Here is a 6110-nt window from a genome sequence, read left to right on the forward strand (position 1 = left end):
GCTTTCTCTAGAAGCTTGTTTAGCCATTGTATGGGCAGCCTATAAAAGCTGGTGTTTAATGTCCCCACAGCAACTCTTAACCAGTGAGGTTTGGGATTTGGTAGATAGATAACTCAGCTTTCCCACCCCTTAGTAGGGAAACTCTGAGGACAGTCCTATAAGATTCCTCAGACGTCCCCAGCTGGAGTGAGGCCCAGTTGCCCACAGCACTAACCACTAAAACACTCTCTGTCGGCTTTTCTCCCTTTCCTATTTCACTTTCTCGACACTGTCACTTGGCTTCTTGAGATCACCTCCCAAACAACCTACCTCCTGTACCCAAGTCCTTGTCTCGTGATCTAATTTCATGGGAACCCAAACTATGACAGCCCTTTTCCTTCTTCCTGTCTAGAATGTGTCTGAGAATTGGATAGAAAGAGATAGCATGATATCTATTTTTAGAGAGTATGTACTATAAATGGAAACCCTAAGATAATAATTCTAAAAATAATATCAAAATTAAGAAAAATGATCCAAGTAGCAATAAAGAAAAGCAATTGTCTTTATATATTCAAAGAAAAATAAGCTAGAAGATATAAAGGAAGAGGAAATCCAGCTTACAGTTGCAGTAAATATTGTTAAACTCAAGAATAAACTTAAAATCTTTAATTTTCAAAGATGCAAAAGTGGACTAGAACAAATGTAAACAAATGTAAATATGTTTTGTTCGTGAATAGGACAATGGCACCTCATACACCACCTATATTCTTTCATGGATAGGACAACGGCACCTCATACACCGCCATAATTCTTTCCAAGTTAATAAATTTAATGTGATTCCAATGAAAATACCAAGCTTTTTTCCCCAAAGTAGACTATTGATTCAAAGTTTCTATGGAAAATGAGCAAGCAGGGAAAGCTAAGAAAACTCTGGAAAAGAAGAATGAGAGAAACTATTCCAATAAGCTATTAAAACATTTCACAAAGTCCTTATAATTTAAAAAGTATCTATTCATTAATACATAAGTAGACAGATACGATGATAGAAGAGAATAGAAAAATTCAGGAGAAATAGGACAATTATATATGAAAAGTTAAGTGACACCAAAAATTACCACTAAACGTATATTTTTAAAGAATAATGTTGAAATAACTGGATAGTCATTTTGGTAAAAGTAAAAATTGGGTCCATATTTCACAGTGAATATCAGAATGAAATCCAAATAATCCAGATATCTAAATGTGAAAGGTGAAACCACAGAAGAAAACAGGAATTCACTTCATTATAAACTTGGAGTGAGAAACGCCTTTCTAGAGATGATTACAAATCCAAAAGCATTGAACAAAATAATAAAAGACTGACAAATTTGACTATATAAAAATAAAAAGAACTTGCTCAAAGCAAAAAAAAGGAAATGTCATAAAACAAATTTAAAACCTGAAATAAATATTTGCAATTTATACTACAAAATATATCATAATCTCCTAATTAATAAACAGCTCTTAAAAACTGGGAAGAAAGGCACCAAATACCAGTTGGGAAAAGATGTAAAGAGACAGTTAAAAAAAAAAAAAAGCAAGTAATTGTCCTTAAACTTATGAAAAAGTCCTCATAATAACATAAAGGCATACAGACATCCCTCAGAAATATTGCAGGAAATATTACACACAAATTTAAGGTTTCCCAGTGCATATAAAAGTTATGTTTACACTATACTGCAGTCTATTAAGTGTGTAATAACATTACATCTAAAAAAGCAATGTACATACCTTAATTTTTAAATACTTTATTGCTAAAAATGCTAACAATCATCTGAGCCTTCAGTGAATTATAATATTTTTTGCTGATGGTCTTGCCTCTATGTTGATGGTGGCTGCTGAAGACTGGGGAGGCTGTGGCAATTTCGTAAAATAAGACAACGGAAGTTTGCCACCTCAATTGATTCTTCCTTTCACAAAAGATTTCTCTGTAGCATTCTATGCTTTTTGATGGCATTTCACTGGTAGTAACACTTCTTTCAAAATTAAAGATGGAAGAATGGTCAATTGGTGGAGTAGTCAGAATACACACAACATTTATTAAGTTTGGCATGCCTCATGGTGTCCCAAAACAATTAAAATAGTAACATCAAACATCATTGGTCACAGATCACCATAATAGGAAACAAGTTTGAAATATTGTGAGCATATTTTGAGAAATACCATCACATTACCAAAATGTGACACAAAGATGTAGTGAGCAAATGCTGTTGGAAAAATGGCGCCAATAGATTTGCTTGACACAGGATTATCACAAACCTTCAATCTGTAAAAAATGCAGTGCCTGCAAAGCACAATAAAGTGGAGCACAATAAAAACAGATATGCCCATATTAAAATTACTGAGAGATACCGTTTTTCATCTCTTTAGATTTTCAAAAATCCAACAACTTAAATACTAAGATCTCAAGTAACAAAGAAGCAAGCACTCTCACACATTGTTAGTGGCGGTGCAATATGGTACAACTCCTATGGAGAGGAATTTAGCAATATCTAACTAGGTTGCATTTGCATGTAACCTTTGACCTAGCTATTCTACTGAAGATAATCACTTTCCCAAATATGAAATACTTATGAATCATTACTTGCAACAACAAAAGTTTAGAAATCACCTAAATGTCTATTAGCAGATGACTGGCTGAATAAAATAATGGAGGATTATGCATTTAATTTTTAAAATTTGGGAAAATTTCTGTGAACTGACACGAAGCAAGTTCCAGTATATATTGTTAAGCAAAAATTTCAAGGTGCAGTATATATTGTTAAGCAAAAATTTCAAGAGTATAATACATGTGTTATCAGTTGAATTGTGTCCTCAAAAGAGATGTGCTGAAGTCCTAATCCCCAGTACCTATGAATGTGACCTGATTTGGAAATGGGGTCTTCCCAAATGTAATCAAGTTAAAATGGGGTCATACTGCATTAGAATGGGCCCTAAACCAGTGACTGGTATTCTTATAAGAGGAAAGTTTGGACACAGAGACACAGATATGTGTTGTGCAATGATGGAGGTAGAAATTGGAGTAATGCTTCTACAAGCCAAGGAGTCTCAAGATTGCTGGCAATCATCAGAAGCTAGGAGAGGGGCATGGAACAGATTTTCCCATTAAGCCCCCATGAAGAAACCAGACCTGCCAACACCTTGATTTTGAACTTCTGGCCTCCTACACTATGAGAGAATAAATTTCTGTTGTTATAAACTACCCAGTTTATGGCACTTTGTTATGCAGCCCTAGAACACTAATATAATATGCTAGATGTTTTTGTAAGAAAAAGAAAAATGAAAATTTGTCTATTTACCTTTTTTTCTTTTGCAAATGAAACATAAAAGAACCAGAAATTAACACAATTATTTACCATAGAGGATTAGTTGAAAGGCCATGGAGAGGATATGCTGGGGAGTAAGACTTCTTTAAACATACCTTGTCATAGTTTTGACTTTATATATGTTATACATAACTTACGTATTTTTTTAAAAAAGTAAATTGAAATAAAACAAAACAAAAAAGGAAACACTGAAATTCAACACAAATGTAATCAAAAGAACTGAAATATATATCAAATTGATTCCATAGCACATAGAGAAAAGGGTGATTTCAGAAAACTTCTGAACACAGTACTGTAGATATCCAATGCAGGATATACTCTAAAAACAATACGAAGTGCAAAATGATCTTAGGCTTCACTTTATTTTTAGCGGCAGTATTAAAATTGTAAAAGACCACTCAACTCAAAGCGTTGGTTGACTTGTTTTTTTCCGAGGCTGCAAGATAATTCTGGACTAATAATTATAGGAATTCAGACAGTGCTATAGTAACAGGGCTCATTTGGACAAAAGGTAATACAAAAATTAAAGAAGTTTTACCTTCTCAATACACCCAAGCGACTTACTTCCTCCTACTTCACACAGAGGTGGGGAGGTGGGGCCAACCATCTCCTCCCTCCAAATCTCCCAACTACCTTGTGCTGCAACCCGTGTATGCAGGACTCTCTGGCCTCCCCATAGTCCCCACCCACTACCTCCCTGTGTCAGAAGAGTCTGTGCTTCTATCAAAGACCAAACCTCCCACTTATGCTCTGGACTCCATCAGCCTTACTTTCAAGAAGGTCTGACTGCCTTTGTCCTGCAGCATCAAACTTCTGTCTCCACTAGATAATTCCCAGCAGCATGAAAAACTCCTTCTACTAGTCCCTACCTTGAAACACAACACAACAACAAAGACCCTCTTTGATCACACATCTTCCCCCAGCTACCACTTCATTTCTCTGATCACCTGCACCACAAAATCCATCAAAATCATAGCGAAAAACACTGTTTCTACCTTGTCACCTCCATTATCTCCTCAGTGCAGTCAGGCAGGCTTTGGTCTCTCCATCCCATAAGCCCATGGCCTCCCTGTTGCCAAATGCAACCATCATTTCTTTGTTACCCCTTCACTCAGCCTCTAGGCAGGGAACCACACAGCTGACTATTTTCTGCTCCTCCTCCTTCTTCTTTCTTCTTCTTCTTCTTCTTCTTATTTCTTCTCCTTCTTCTTCTCTTCCTCCTCCTCCTTCTTCTCCTCCTCCTTCTCCTCCTCCTCCTTCTCCTCCTCCTCCTCCTTCTCCTCCTCCTCCTCCTTCTCCTCCTCCTCCTCCTTCTCCTCCTCCCTTTTCCTTCTTCTCTTCTCTCTCTTTCTTTCTCCTTTTTTCTCCTTTTTTCCTTTTCCTTTTTTTTCTCCTTCTTCCCTTTTGAGATGAAGTCTCACTCTGTCACCAGGCTGGAGTGCAGTGACACGATTTTGGCTCACTGCAACCTCCGACTCCCTGGTTCAAGCAATTCTCCTGCCTCAGCCTCCCGAGTAGCTGGGACTACAGGCACGCGCCACCATGCCCAGCTAATTTTTGTATTTTTAGTAGAGACGGGGTTTCACCATGTTGGCCAGGATGGTCTTGATCTCCTGACCTCGTGATCCACTCACCTTGGCCTCTCAAAGTGCTGGGATCACAGGCGTAAGCCACCGCGTCCAGCCTCTTCTGCAAAAACTTCCCTCCGCAGACTTCTAGTTTTCCTCCCTTCTCACAGATCTCTCCATATCAGTCCCCTTCTCCTCTTGTCTGTGGTCACCTTCTTGGAGTGGCCTAGGCTTAGTTCTCAGACTTCAATTTATACTCACCCTGGGTGAGCTCATTCAGTCTTATTTCAAATATTTTCTATAGGAAGGTCAAATTCATATCTTTAGCTCTCTTTCTCCTGGGCTCCAGAGGCGTTTATCCCGCTGCCTGTTTAATATCTCTACCAGGATGGTCTCTGGAGTCAGGCTGTCTTGATAGGTATCCTACCCTCTACCTGTCCACACAGGTAACTTTATCACTGAAATGGAGATGATAATAGTACCTACTTCATGAAGTTATTTGTGAGCATTAAATGCAAAAGTGCATATAAAGCACTTATAGCAGCGCTAGCACAAAGGAATTGCTCAATAAATACCTATTTGTTTACTTGTTAAAGGTGAAAGAATCTTACCTATGTGTTTAATTCAACAATGAATTCCCAAGGCCTAGAACAGTGCCTGACATATGCTAGGAGCTCCATAGACTGACTGAATGAATCGATTTCTATAAAGCGGGAAAAGGTAGTACCTACAGAAATCAGCTCAGTTGCCACAGGTTGTCTTGACTAGAAGCGTCATCTGTGGCTTTTTTCCAACTTCCCAGCAATGTATTTTTGGAATCTGTCTTCTCATTGACCAAGTCCTAGGAATGCAACTGTGGCATTCCCGCCTCTGATATATGGTTCTGTGGAGCAAGCTGGGTTTTTTCTTTAAAAATCTAAAATATGATTTATTGTTAGAACCCATTGATAATGTTTTTTCATTTAGACTCAGTCTCAGCAGCTAAGTAGAAACCTAGAAAGTGGATGTATATTAGGTAAAAATATGTATATATTGACTAACACGAATAAAATTTAAGGACAATGTAAGACAATGAATTTTCTTAACAGGTATGGGACTGGGCTGGCAGAGTCGGTTAAGTGCCCAAAGGGTATATAAACCCGCGACAGGGCAGAGCGCAGCCCCGCCCCGCCCCGCCCCCACACCCGCCCGCCCCAGA

Source organism: Hylobates moloch, unplaced genomic scaffold, assembly GCF_009828535.3.
Source record: "Hylobates moloch isolate HMO894 unplaced genomic scaffold, HMol_V3 SCAFFOLD_6, whole genome shotgun sequence".
Classification (NCBI taxonomy): Eukaryota; Metazoa; Chordata; class Mammalia; order Primates; family Hylobatidae; genus Hylobates; species Hylobates moloch.